The sequence below is a fragment of the Quercus robur genome, chromosome 8 (genome assembly GCF_932294415.1).
Source record: "Quercus robur chromosome 8, dhQueRobu3.1, whole genome shotgun sequence".
Taxonomy (NCBI): domain Eukaryota; kingdom Viridiplantae; phylum Streptophyta; class Magnoliopsida; order Fagales; family Fagaceae; genus Quercus; species Quercus robur.
Window position 1 is genome coordinate 20,385,482 of NC_065541.1, and position 15,224 is coordinate 20,400,705.

Consider the following 15,224-nt stretch of genomic DNA (forward strand, 5'->3'; position numbering starts at 1 on the left):
CGCCGGGATACTTGCTCCGCGGAATCGTCTCGAAGGGGAACTCGTTCGTCCGCGGCAGTGAACCGCCTACCAAATTCCCTCGCTTCCCCGGTGGTAAGCTTCGGCGGCAAGAAGTTCACGTACCGGACGTCTATGTACGAGAGCAGGGGGCTGTCAACTATCAACGCTTGCTTGAATGATTGCCAAGTGGAGTAAACCGGTTCCACGCCGAGGATCAGGTGTGAGGCCCGGAGTTGCCCGTCCCAGTGCACGTAGATCTCGGAACGAAGGACGAAGTTTAAGTCGTTGACGTGGACGGCTCTGAGGTCCTGAGTAAACACTTTGCCGTCTGCAGAAGAACAAATAACGCGTTAGCTTTTAACAATAAAAGATTTTCTTTTACTCAAACAACTATAAGAAGGGGAAGGTACGAACCCACTTCACGCCGTGTGAGGGGGCAAGGGATCTCCCCGGCAAACCAATTGCCGCGCACCCTGACAAACTCCCCGGCGGAGTTCCTGTTCGAATCGGGTAGGCACGATATCAGCCGTACCTGAGCATCCCTTGTCTTTAAGTAGTAATTTGTGGATTTGCTCCCACAAAGGCTGTACATTTGGTTAATATCATGGTGGTCTAGTTGTAAGTTAAAGGTATGGTTCAACTGGCCGACACAACTAACTACCCGGTAAAAATTGGGGGGAAGCTGGTCGGGGCACAGCCCATAGTAGGTAAGTATGCTTATCAGGAGGGGATCTACCGGGAACCTAACCCCTCCTTCTAAGATGGACATCAAAGGGAAGAAGGCCGTACCATGCCCTCGGTGGAGTTCCATATCACTCTCATGGCAGTAAGCCACGTCCACGTCACTGGGGATACTAAACTTATTCCTAAAGTTGGCCAAAGCAACCGGGGTGTCTAGAAGGTAAGAATAACCCATCTATAAAGCCTAAAACTACGAGAATAAAATCAAAGAAACAAAGCTGAAGGAACAGGAAGGGAAAAAGAGACTTACGTTGGGTTCTAAGGAGGAAAAGAGCGTTGAGCAAGCAAGCACACAGAAATGTGGTCGGCAGAGAGTAGGCGCTAAAAATCAGAGGCAAAGGAAAAGTGGAGTGACGTTTGGAGAAGAACTATTTATAGAGCCAGAAGAAATGGGGAAAGAAGAAACGCTTGATCAAACAATAAATGGGCACAGCAAGCGAGCGACCCAGCAAATGCCAGGCGTAACTGATTTGCGCACCGCTTCGGTTCACGAACCGTCAGGCAATAATGACGTCTGCGCTTGGCGCCGCGGAACGGCGCGTCTTTTGAGATGGCTATTAATGAGAAATGACAGCCAGAAGTCCCAGACTAAAAGATTCCCGAGGTCAAGAAGCCCAGGCAGCTCCTTGATTCTCCTCGGCAACCGAGTATGAATCAAGGGGGGGCTATTGTACGGCACCGAGCTCCCATAGCCCATACAGGCCTTGGGCCCAGACCCATCTAGGCCCCGGGCCCAAGCCCATACCAGCCTTGGGCGCAGGCCCGGCAGATAGTTCCCGTTACCTTATGCCCTTCTTAAAACTGCCTTAGGGCCAAAAACAAGTTTTGGTTATCAGGCTCTCGGGGTTGACCGGTTAACATTTCCCGGTATAACGCGTGAGTCAATACCCGGGAAGGTCATGATATGCACGGGAACGTGAGTCGCCGAACACAATCGGTGAAAATGGAGCCAAGTTCCAAGATCATAAATGCTGCACCGCCCTCTCACCTAAAACAGCCACTTTAACCAGATAATACTGGACCTTCAATAGCACTAACGATGAACATAATCATGGTCTCCCCACTAACATTGGCTATAAATAGAGGAAAGTTGGGAGAAGAAGGGGTTCAGAAAAATGGAGAGAAAATAGTCAAGGAGAGAACTTTTCAACTGAATGTTGCTTTGAGTCTCTCTGCCGAGAACGACCCATTGTAGGAAATCCTTAAACCCACTACAAATAAATTGTGAGCCCAAGGGATCTAAGGCCCAGAGTTCTTGTACTTGGTTCTTACACCTCTCTAAGACACCATAAACCCTAAGAACTTTCCTGCCGTCACTCCGAAGGCACACTTGCCTGGATTGAGCTTTATGTTGTAGGAGCGAAGGGTCTTAAACGTTTCTTTGAGATCCCCTAAGTGGTCTTCCTCCCTTCGACTTTTCACCAACATGTCGTCAACATAGACCTGTACATTTCTCTCAATCTATTGCGCGAACATCTTGTTCATGAGCCTTTGATACGTCGCGCCCACGTTCTTGAGACCAAATGGCATTACTTTATAGCAGAAAAGGCCCTAGCTAGTGACGAACGAAGTCTTCTCCTGATCTGCCTTGTCCATTTTGATTTGGTTATAACCCGAAAAGGCATCCATGAAACTTAGTAACTGATGCTGGGCACTAGAGTCAATTAGGACGTCGACCCGCGGGAGGGGGTAGCTATCTTTAGGGCATGCCTTGTTTAGGTCAATGAAGTCTATGCACGTCCTCCATTTCTCGCTAGCTTTCTTGACCATTACCATGTTTGCCAACTAATCGGGGTAATAAACTTCTATGATGAAGTTCGCCTCTTGTAGCTTGTGGACTTCTTCGGCTATAGCCTGGTCCTATTCGGGGGCAAATACTTGCTTCTTATGACGGATCGGTGGAAAGGAGGGTGATATGTTTAATCTATGTACCATGACCACGGGGTTGATTCCTGGCATGTCTTCATGGCTCCAAGCGAATACATCCTGATTATCTTTGAGAAAAGCTGTGATTGCTTGGCGGATCGCTGGACTGGCTAGAGTACCAATTCCGGTCGTTCGATCGGGCTTAAAGTTGTTGAGGAGTATTTTTTCAAGCTTTTCGACAGGCTCATTCACTGTTCGGTGTTCCTTTATGTTCATTGCCTAGAGGTGGTCATCCATCTCCATCATAGCTACGTAGCATTCGCGGGTGGCTACCTGATTTCCGCGCAGCTCCCCTACTCCATAATCATTTTGGAATTTGATCATCAAGTGGAAGGTTGAAGTTACGGCCTTCCATGAGTTGAGGGTAAGCCATCCCAGGATGGCATTGTAGACGGAAGAGCAGTCAACCACAAGGAATGTTACGTCCTCAGTGATTTACTAGGGGTAGTCGCCCACTGTTACGGATAATATGACTACGCCAAGGGGTTGTACCCTTGTTCCTCTTAAACAACCATGCGGTGCGTTCGTCGGAACTAGTCGCTCTCTGTCAATCATCATCTGTTAAAATACTGGGTAGTAAAGGATGTTAGCTAAACTACCATTGTCAACCAGAACCCGATGTGTATAATAATCCCCCACTCGTATGTTGACAACCAGTGCATCGTCGTGCAGGTGATGAAGGCATCAGGCATCTTCTTCTGAGAATTCGATGACAGGGTTGTTGATCCGCGACATCTTTGGCATGAAACCTGTCAGCTGGACATTGTGGACCATCCTTAGGTAGGTCTTACGGGTCTTTTTAGACGACCCGACAGTCGATATGCCCCTTACAGTCATTCTTATGTCACCTAAAGGTGGTCTAGGACTCTCGTTTTCCCGTCGGGGAGCTTGCTCTTATGGTGGGTCCGCTCTCTCCTTGCTGACGAACCTTTGTAGCTTCCCTTGCTTGATGAGGGCTTCGATTTGTTGCTTCAAGTCATAGTAATCAGTTGTATCATGGCTGTGATCGCGATGAAAGCGGTAATACCTGTCCCTAGACCTCTTGTTAGAATCTCCCTTCAGCTTGCCAGGAAAAGTCAAGGCTCCTTCATCCTTAATTTGCATCAGAACTTCGTCGATTGGGGCAGTTAACGGGGTGAAGCTTGTGAACTTCCCTGTAGGGGGTTTGGAGCGTCTGTCCTCTCGCTGATCTCTGGTTCTAGCCATCTTTCGCCCCCTGTCCTGTCACGGGTCTTTCTGCCTTTCCCTCTTCTTAGGCTTCTCTTCTCGAGCCAGCAACGCATCTTCCACGTTCATGTACTTGGTTGCCCTGTATAGCACATCCGACATAGTTTTTAGGTCGTTCTTGTATAAGGAAAACAAGAACTTACCCTTCCGTAGTCCGTTTGTGAAGGCAATCACGAGTATCTTGTTGTCTGCTTTATCGATTGAAAGGGCCTCTTTGTTAAAGCGGGTGATGTAGGACCTTAGCGTCTCATCCTCTCGCTGCTTAATGTTCATCAAGCATGCAATGGACTTCTTGTTCCACCTGCAGCATGCGAAACTTCGACGGAAAAGGGAATGAAGTGACGGATGCTGTAAATGGCAAATCAGTTCGATGGACCAAATCATCGAGGTCAGTAGACACCCATCCTCTAAAGGCATTCATCACAAAGTCCATCCATTCCTTCATCATCTGCATCTCAGCTACTATATGAGGTTGAACTGTATCAATGTTGGATGGGCAACTAGTGTCCTGTCGTTCTGGCCTGCTCGGGGCATTGCTACCTTATGACTCTCTTGGTTTCTTCTCTTAGCGCTAGTGCCTTCTTGGTCTTCCTCTTGGGTATCCATCACCACATTCTTCTAGCGCAGTTGTTCCTCCAGATCGTGATTCTGCTTGGTAAGGCATTCTACTGCTACTGTAAGGGTTTAGACTTGCCTCTCCAAGGCAGTAGGTCACGGTTTTGCACCTTGAACGAGTAAGTACCATGCAACTTTTTGTCCGGGAAGTAGTGACTATGGCTTATCTCTTGATCGCGTTTCCCACAGGCGATGCCACAAAATCTCGGCCCCAATGAATATCCTCCAAGCATTGGGGGCAATTTGGCACTAGTTTGTATGAAAGCTTAGACACGTGAGGATGGTCAGTAAGACACACAGATGATGACAAGTTCCGTAAGACCTACCTAAGGATGGTCCACAACGTCTAGCTGATAGGTTCCGTGCCAAAGATGTCGCAGATCAACAACCCCATCATCGAATTCTTGGAAGAAGATGTCGGACGTCTCCACCACTCGCATGACGATGCACTGGTCGTCAGCATATGAGTGGGGGATTATAATACACACTGGGTTCTGGTTTGCAATGGTAGTTCAGCTGACATCCTTTACTACCCAGCATTTCAATAGATGATGATTGACAGAGAGCGACTAGTTCCGACGAACACACTGCTCGTTGGTTTCAAAGGAACAAGGGTACACCCCCTTGGCATAGTCACATTATCCGTAACGGTGGGCGACTACCCCCAGCAAATCACTAAGGATGTAACATTCCTTGTGGTCGACTGCTCTTCCGCCTACAATGCCATCCTAGGACGGCCTACCCTCAACTCATGGAAGGTTGTAACTTCAACCTACCACTTGATGATCAAATTCCCCACCAATTATGGAGTAGGGGAGCTGTACGAAAATCAGGTAGCCGCCCGTAAATGCTACATAGCTATAATGGAGGTGAATGACCACCTCTAGGCCATAAACATAGAGGAACACCGAACAATGACAGAGCCCGTCAAAAAGCTTGAAGAAATACTCCTCGACGACTCCAAGCCCGATCGAATGACCAGAATGGTACTCTAGCCAGTCCAGTGATTCGCCAAGCACTCACAGCTTTTCTCAAAGATAATCGAGATGTATTCGCTTGAAGCCATGAAGACATGCCAAGAATCTACCCCATGGTCATGGTACACAGACTGAGCATATCACCCTTCTTTCCACCCATCCATCAGAACAAGCGAGTATTTGCCCCCGAACAGGACCAGGCTATAGTAGAAAAAGTCCACAAGCTACAAGAGGCGAACTTCATCAAAGAAGTTTATTATCCCGATTGGTTGGTAAACGTGGTAATGGTTAAGAAAGCTAGCGGGAAATGGAGGATGTGCGTAGACTTCACCGACCTAAACAAGGCATGCCTAAAAGATAGCTACCCCCTCCTGTAGGTCGATGTCCTAGGTGACTCTACAGCCATCATCAGTTACTAAGCTTCATGGACACCTTTTCGGGCTTCAACCAAATCAGAATGGATGAGGCAGATCAGGAGAAGACTTCGTTTGTCACCAGCCAAGGCCTCTTCTACTATAAAGTAATGCCATTTGGCCTCAAGAATACGGGCACGACGTATCAGAGGCTCATGAACAAGATGTTCACGCAATAGATCAGGAGAAATGTATAGGTCTATGTTAACGACATGTTGTTGAAAAGCAAAAGGGAGGAAGACCACTTAGGGAATCTCAAAGAAACGTTTAACACCCTTCGCTCCTACAACATGAAACTCAATCCAGACAAGTGTGCCTTCGGAGTGACTGCGGGAAAGTTCTTAGGGTTTATGGTGTCTTAGAGAGGTATTAAGGCCAACCCAAACAAGATTAGGGCCATAATAGAGATGGCCCCCGCGAAGAACGTAAAAGAAGTAAAAAGTTTAAATGGCAAGATCGTTGCCCTGAATAGGTTCCTGTCAAGGGCAATGGATAAGTGTCTACCCTTCTTCAGCAAACTGAAAAAGTCTTTTGAGTGGACGGCCGAGTGTCAGTAGGAATTTGAGGATCTAAAGGTCTACCTCTCTTCCCCACTGTTACTAAGTCCTTCGCAACCGAGGGAAAAGCTCTTCCTCTATTTAGTCGTCTCCCCTACAGCCATCAGCGCAGCCTTAGTCAAGAAGACGACAAGGTCCAGAAACCCGTGTACTACTCTAGCAGGGTACTTCGTGGTACAGAAGAAAGGTACCCGCCAATGGAGAAGCTTGCCTTCGCTTTAGTAACGGCAGCTCGTAAGCTCAAGCCATACTTCCAAGCCCATACGGTGGTCGTCCTAACTGACAAACTGTTACAACAGGTGATAAGCGATTAACACTATGGGCAATAGAATTAAGTGAGTTTAACATTCAGTACCGCCCTCGTACCGCCATCAAGGGACAGGTTGTCGTTGATTTCATAGCAAAATTCACCAACGGCGAAGGCAAGGGGGCAGATGAATGTCCTCGGTGGAGCATATATACAGACAGATCGTCTAACAAAGAAGTTGGAGGAGCAGGTGTCGTGCTTCTTTCTCCAGAAGGAGACAAAATTGAATGTGTGGTTCGCCTTGACTTCCCTACCACCAATAATGAAGCAGAGTACAAAGCTCTGGTGGCAGGGCTTGACCTCACCAAAGCAGCAAGGGCTGCCAGTGTAGTCATTCATTACGACTCCCAGGTCGTCACTAACCAAGTAAACAGAGATTACGAATGTAAGGGTGAAAGGATGAAAAGATACCTAGAACAAGTAAAGAGATGAGTGGACGACCTACAGGCCAAGGTGGTTCAAATCCCCAGAGGAGAAAACGAGCAAGCCGACCGCCTCGCCAAAGCCGTTTCAGCAGAACATATGACCGTCCCTGGCAACGTACTCTCCTTTGTTCAGCTTTCTCCACTAATCGATTTCGTTGATTCGTAGGAGATAGATTCTGAAAATAATTGGACCACACCATTAGTCTCCTACTTGAAAAATGGCGTACTACTAAATGGGAAAGAAGCCGTAAGAAAGCTGAAGGTTCACGCAGCACGGTTCGTTCTAATAAAGGACGTCTTGTACAAAAGAGGTTTCTCCCACCCATACCTAAGGTGTTTAGGCACTGAGGAAGCGGACTACGTCATGAGAGAAGTCCACGAAGAAATTTGCGGGAACCACTCAAGGTCACGATCGTTAGTACACAAGTTGATCCAAGCTGGGTACTACTGCTCCACCATGCAGAATGATGCCCAGACTTATGTCAAAACCCGTGACAATTGTCAAAGGATCAGCAATGTTATCAGACAGCCGTCCAAAGAATTGACCCCGAAGACAGCTCCATGGCCCTTTGCTCAATGGGGATTAGACATCATAGGACCATTCCCGGTAGCGGCACGACAGCTGAAGTTTCTCATAGTAAACATAGACTACTTCACAAGGTGGGTGGAAGCTAAAGTCTTGGCAACCATTACAAAGAAGAACGTGTGGAGCTTCATTTGGAGTTACATCATCTGCAGGTATGGGATCCGTAGGGTACTGATCTCAAACAACGGGAAACAATTCGACAACAACTCCTTCCGTGATTTTTGCTCACAATTAGGGTTTAAAAACCACTACTCCTCTCTCGCCCACCCTCAATCTAACGGACAAGTTGAAGTCGCGAACCGATCTTTACTTAAAATCATCAAGACTTGGCTCGAGGGGGCAAAGGGTATATGGCCCGAAAAGCTGCCAAACATACTATGGGCATACAAGACAACAGCGAGGACACCTACCGGAGAGACGCCATTTCGACTAGCATACGGGAATGAGGCAGTCATTCCAATCGAGGTCGAACTCTCAAGCTACAGGGTGGACAACCACGATGAAAGCAAAAACGACGAGGCTATACGTCTATAGCTTGATCTACTGGACGAAGTCAGGGCGATAGCTGAACAAAGACTCGCACGGTACCAAGACCTCATGGCCAAGCACTACAACTCTCGGATCAAACACAGAGACTTTCAGGCTGGAGATCTCATTTTAAGGAAGGTAATGGGCGCCGCTAAAGACCCTACCCAAGGGAAGCTTGGCCCCAACTGGGAGGGACCTTACAAGTTTACGTCGTGATAGAGGAAAGGCACCTACCACCTAGAAATACTAGACGGACGGAAGTTGCACCATCCACGGAACATTGAGCACCTACGGAAGTACTACCAGTAAAACTAATGATGTCGAAAAATCAACAGGAAGTCACACGGTCCTTACGTGCTCAAAACAATACTTGCATAATACAAAAAAAGAAGACCTAACAAAAAGCACCGGTGTGGTGCCAGCTAAATACCCTCCAAAGGTCAAGTTAGAACTTCTCACAACTCTAGAGTGTCAAAGCTGGGGGTGAATTATGCGTACCTTGGTTAGTGAGGGTTTTGGGGCTTTTATAGTAGTAGAGGGTTGACATCTCTTTCTTGGTTTAGAAGTCTTTTCCTTATAGAAGTCCTCATAAGTGTATTTTGCGAAATCCTTTCCTTGTAGGAGTCTTTTTTATTAACACTAAGTATGGGGCACAAGATATTTCCTTATAGACGCATGCGTGGAGGCCAAGTTATGGTCATGTCAGAACCATCAGTCTCATGCATCTCCTTCAGCTTAGTGGCGTCAGCTTTCCATCTTCGCCCCAAGCTAATTCCGTCAACTTAGAGCTGTAGACTCCCTACTGTTGTCACTTGTCAATGGACACAAGTAAGACCGATGGGTTTGTTTGAAACGTCACTCTATACCTTTCCATCAGTGAGTGTTCATATTTACAATTTTATCCTTATTAGTGTGTGTATATATATATTAAAAAAAAAAGCATTAATTATAGCTTAGAAATTACTATATTTTATTATTTAAAAAAAAATACTATATTTTAATAATCTTAGTTTCTTACAATAGTTTTATCCAAAAAAAAATTGTATGTTCTTACACAATTATCAGAAATTATGGAGGCATAGCATTGTTGAAGCATAAATCTACATATAATAATAGAATGCCAATTTTTTTTAATGCACTTTCCTTTGCCCATCCAAAGCAAATCCTATGATGTGAACACATCACAACTTATATTTCTCCTTTATCTTTTTGAACAATTGGTTTAATTTATTCCATGGTAAGGTACTTCCAAATCCTAGATATGTACACCATGCTAAACAATGACATGATGAATTGAATTGAAACTAACAGATGAAATGCTGTTTAAAACTAAAGGTAACTCTTTAAAAAATTGCAGATTAATTAATTAAAGTTGGTTGAAGCACATGCCACATTGTAATACATACTCCTTCGGCATATTTATAAGTCAACCAGAGTTAGATGATTGCAATTATTTGGATTTTTTTTTTTATATATTCTTGCACACATGAACAGCTAGGTCAACCTTTACAACAAAGGTGGCTTTTTTTTTTTTTTTTTTTTTTTATTTTTTTTAAAGTTGCCTCGGATAAAACAAGGCCACTTACCTTGATTGTGATTGTCGAATTTTGTATATATACTAGTGACCAAGACCTATCAAGGAAAAGAAAATTCAATAATTGGAAGAGAGAGGTACATTTACATTGTAAATATCACAAAGATAAAAAAAAGTGTCAATTAAACTAAAAAACACTTGATAAAACAAGAAATTGTTAAAGAATATATGCTGAATAAAGAAAATGACTTACTAACCAATTTTGTTGACAATACCTATTAGGTGAAAACAAAGACAATCTTTTTTCTTCAATGTTTAACTCCTGAAATTGAATGATTGGATATAAGGTGCAGTGGCAGAGTCCATGTCCATGAAGGCCAAAACACTTCAGTTAAGGGTCCTCCAACATTATTATGATGCTCGAATTATAAAGATTATCTGCCTCTATATGGACCCAGTCTTAATGTCTTAATTTGTAGGGAGGCTTAATTTGTATGTCCTGTGGGTAGTAATGGTGGTGGTTACAATTTCATATCAATGTTGAACTGTGATATACCAAATAAGATAGTCATAAATATGGACCCAGTAATGTCTCTGGTGAGATGGGTGTTTGGTCATTTTCCTCAAAGACAAAATGTCATAATATATCCAGCTAAGGAGGTGAGGTAGCTTGTTTTTTTCATAGTAAGATCTGCGACTTTATCCACCCACATCCACATGAGTATGATTGACGGTAATGTTCATAACCTGACCCATATTTTCTCCCTGAAATACATGCTTTTGTGGCCTGCATGCTTATCCTTGATGTGCCTCTTCTAGATCTAGTGCCCACTTAATACAACCATGAATGAGCAGCTTTGAAATCCTAGCTAGCTAGGGTGTTTCATTAAATGTGACTCTTTTCTTCTACCCAATTATACATTTAATCTATGAGGAGCTTTGAAACCCTATATATTGTGTGTAATTATGATGCTTAAAAACTCTTCCAACTACGTCACAAGCAATCGACACAGAATAGTACTAACTATATATATGAAACTTTGAGCCCTCTTAATAGAATAATAACGTTCACGGTTGAAATATGCGCAAAAAGGCTACCTCAATTTTTGTTATCACTTTCTTAATATATTATAGGATTTGAACTCGTTAATATATATCATGTGTCATCAATCCAAATGGGTGAGCTATAAAAAAAACCAAGAGTCCTTGTAATCAAATTGGCTTCCTGAACTATTGCCGTAATAAGAGCTGTAGGTACATTTATTTGTCAGAGCAATTGGAAACTACACATGAGGAACACCATTGGAAACTATAGACCTATAGCTTAAAAAAGAATAAAAAGATACCATAACTATAGTTTAATTGCTAGCCGTATTATACCATTCTTGACGTTATATAGTATGTATACTCTGTCATAATCAACATTAATTCCAGACTTGCATGGGACCTTTATTTATTTAAAAAAGAAAATAAATTCATACTTTGATTAATTGATCCCAAGGATATGCTGTTAGCTTTGCAGAAGGTGGCTATGGGATTGTCATTAATCATTTGTTGGATAGCGTTTGAGAAGATACGTAATTAATTGCACTTGGTAGAGATCCATAATAATTGATTCCTAATTGCTTAGGAAAGAAAGAAAATAAAATCAACTTCTTCCTATTCCCATTCTTAATGATTGTCTCATCTAAGTGTGTGAAATATATCGGATTTGATTTTTAAGTACACATTTGGAGAGAGTCTTGTATGGTTCCAAATTAAGAACAATCATCAAGGGCCCTCCTCTTAAAAGGTGTGGAGTCCTCTGATAATGATTTAGTTTTTGTTTTCATAGATGCTAATTAAATAGGAACCGACAATTTTGGTGTAATATCATAGCCTTATCTGCTGGCACAAGCTTGTTACATTTTATGAGAGCATTACTCCGTTGTAAAATTTAATGCAACTAGTATTAGACAATTATAGCCATCAACTCTTTATCTTTTTGGTAACGAGAATTATTAGGACTATTATAAATTTTAATATTTCAATTATACAAATTGATATGATAGTCTAAAATTATAATCATTATAAAAATAAATGGATGTTAGGATCTTAGAGTGTGGCATATTCCATGCCAAAGTTTTATTGTAATTAATTAAGCATAAATTACCTTGTAATTTTTATTTTGTGGGTCTATGTGTATTTGGGTTGAGGTACAAGTGCTAAAAATGGAATTGTACGACAATATCCAAATCTTCTATCTCACTTTTCTTGCTCCACTTTATACTCTACCAATTAAAACTTGCCTCATATTTACCTAAATAATTAAATACTACCATTAATTAATAATTGTAGTATTTAATGGTAGTATTAATAAGTCAATAATGGTAGTATTTAATTAATTAGGTAAACATGTGGCAAGTTTTTATTGGTGGAGTATAGAGTGGAGCAGGAAAAGTGAGACAGAAGATTTGGATTCTGTACGACATGGGATTTCAGTTGAGCGAAATTAAAGATGTATCTAGCGAAATAGCAATTGAGATAGCCACTTCACGGGAGCGAAAACATGAAACTATAGAGAATTTAGTTATGAGTTCCCCTATTATTCTAGTCTTTTCCCATCTTATATATAACTCATTTTCCCATTGAATTAAACCCTAAATCTTATCTAAGGTGTGAAAGAAACCTAGGAAAATAGCCATATTTCATGAAATGAGATTAAGACCATCACTACCTTTGAGCTGTGAGTGTTGATTAGAGCTTTGGGAAGCATTGGAACCACCATAAAATAGCTAAGCAGACTTGGAGATTGCAATTGGAGCTTAATTGCAGATCTGGGAGCTAGAGTAGTGAAAGGATTTGCAGAGTCAATTGCGAGCAAGAGTTTGGAAAGCTTAAGTACGTAATTACTACTTAACTCAAAGGGTTTTGTGAATAATATGTACTGCAACTATCTATTCTAATGAATCATTTTCGACAGTGAGATTGGGAAGAGGTTTCTTGCCTAGTACTCAAGTTTTCCTCTTTGATAGCACATACATTTGTTATGGTTGTGTTTTAATTGTGTGTGTGTGGATTTAAAATTCTATTTTTACATGCTTATGTTAATTGATTAATCACTTGCGTAATTGGACTTAATTGTTAAATTAGCCTAAAATTATCTAAGTCATAATCTAGCAATACTTGACACATGTAGTATGTAGTTACACGGAGTAATCTCTTAGTATAATCACAAAATACTAGTTAAAGATTTCAAATATATAGGAACTCTTGAATGTCATGAGAATGAGATTTGAACAAAAGGGACTTAGGTTGGATAGTTGTCTTGATATGGTTTTAGGGGCTATCTTTAAATATTTGGTTAGGTATTAATAGACTCATAGAATATAGATTAACTAATTAAGGTAGTGGAGACTTTTTGTGTGTGTTTGTGTAGGGGGCAGTTGGAATTTAGAAGCCATTTTTCATTGTTTGGTTTTCTACAAGGAGAATATGGCACCATATTTTAAAGCTTTGGGTTTAAACTAGAAAACTATACTAAATTTTAATCTTGATCCTGAGACTATGATTTAAAACTAATTCGTTATGGAAACAAACATGTTCATATCACAATGTTGAGCATTTTAATATTTTTTTAAAAAAATCATTTAAGTGAATTAAGTCATTAACTTAAATAATAAGTTGGCATATTATTTTTTTGCTAATAAGTTGGCATATTAATAAATGAAAAGAAGTGCAAGTTTCATGTGCTTAATGAGTTGAAGTGAGCAGAGTCACCCAAGGCTTAGGCCTAAGGCCCCACTACAAAAAGTTTCTACCCCTTTGTAAAAAAATGTCTCACCCCCATTATAAAAAGGTTCAAAATTTTATGATGATAATTTTTTTTTGTTCTTCTAAATGGTTGTACAATTTTTTTTTTCATGAGTAATGCTAGAAATGCTACAAATTTTATTACATAAGACTTACAAACTTATGTGTCACTAATTACCAAAAAGTAATTTAAACATTCACTAATTATGTTGTTAAAGTTCACCGATCATTTACCTCAAAAAAAGAAAAGTTCACCAATCACATTCAAGGCTTCTAAAATAATAGACCAATAAAAACCTAATCCAATTGAAACCCTAAACTACTTGAAAAAACAAATGTTGTAAATGTACTAGATCATCAATGATGATTAATATCATCTAATAGCTTGAAATTTTAATTTTTGAAAACCAATATCCTACATGGTAAATTGTCAACATTACCAACATAATCTTCCCCATAGCATCACCTTATATCTAAGATAAAGTAAACATCTTTGTTTAAAAAATAATAAATTTTCATTTCTTTTTTATTAAATCTTATGCGTGAGCTATGATATCTAATTCTCTATAGGAAATTAATTTTGGTTTAATTAGTATTAATTCATCAAATAATTCAAATGTACTTAGATTTATCGACTTTTGCCTCAAATTATATTTAGCCTAACTTGTAAGAAAGGAATTAGTGTTTCAGCAAAAACAAACTGAATCCCACTTAAATTTACAACTATCCAACCTGAGTTATTAATCACTTTGTTTGGATTAAATGGATTTGATTAGATTGATCAAGAGTGATAAGTGGATAAATCTAAAATATCAAATTGGCTCCAAGCAGAGTGATTCATAACTCATAATTATTATAAAAAAAAAAATTGGCATATTTATACCAAATAATTAATAGCTCAATGGAGTTGCTATTAGACCTTTAAATGTCTTTTCATTTTTCATTTTTATTTTTATTTTTTATAATAGAAGAATAGACCTTTAAATCTAAGGTCCCAAATTTGAGATTCCTAACTTGGAAACTAAAACTTTTAAAGATAATTGGTTCGATCATCTTTATACATATTTTTTATATTTATAATTGTTTTAGTGTTTGTAGTCTATTCTATAATATCTCCTTAATATTGCATCACATAGCATATGAAGCTAGAGTTTTGTATGGAAGTGGAAAGCCCTCATTTGGACTTTGACATGTCTAGCTACCACTTCCGTTTGGATTTTCTTTTATGCTTGGCTGAATCGAAAGATAGCCTTTTGTGGTTGGCTGATAGGCATGGTGTTATTATTCTTTGCCACTCCTCCACTCTTCCATTCCACGTTGACAATGACAAGGAAGCTAAGAACAAAAGCAACTGAGAGAGAGAGAGAGAGAGAGAGATCCCTTTCTGCTCTCTTGGATAACAAGCTTACATAATATGGTAAAAGTGAACAGAAAAAAGAAATAAAACGACCTCTCAACCACATACACCCAGACTAAGTCCTGCACCACTCATCATCATCTTCTTCTCTTTCAAGCACCTTAGATCCATTCCCTTTTGAGCTCTTTTAAACGAGAGCTTTATATATATAGATTTATTGGCCTTAAAATGGCTAGTTA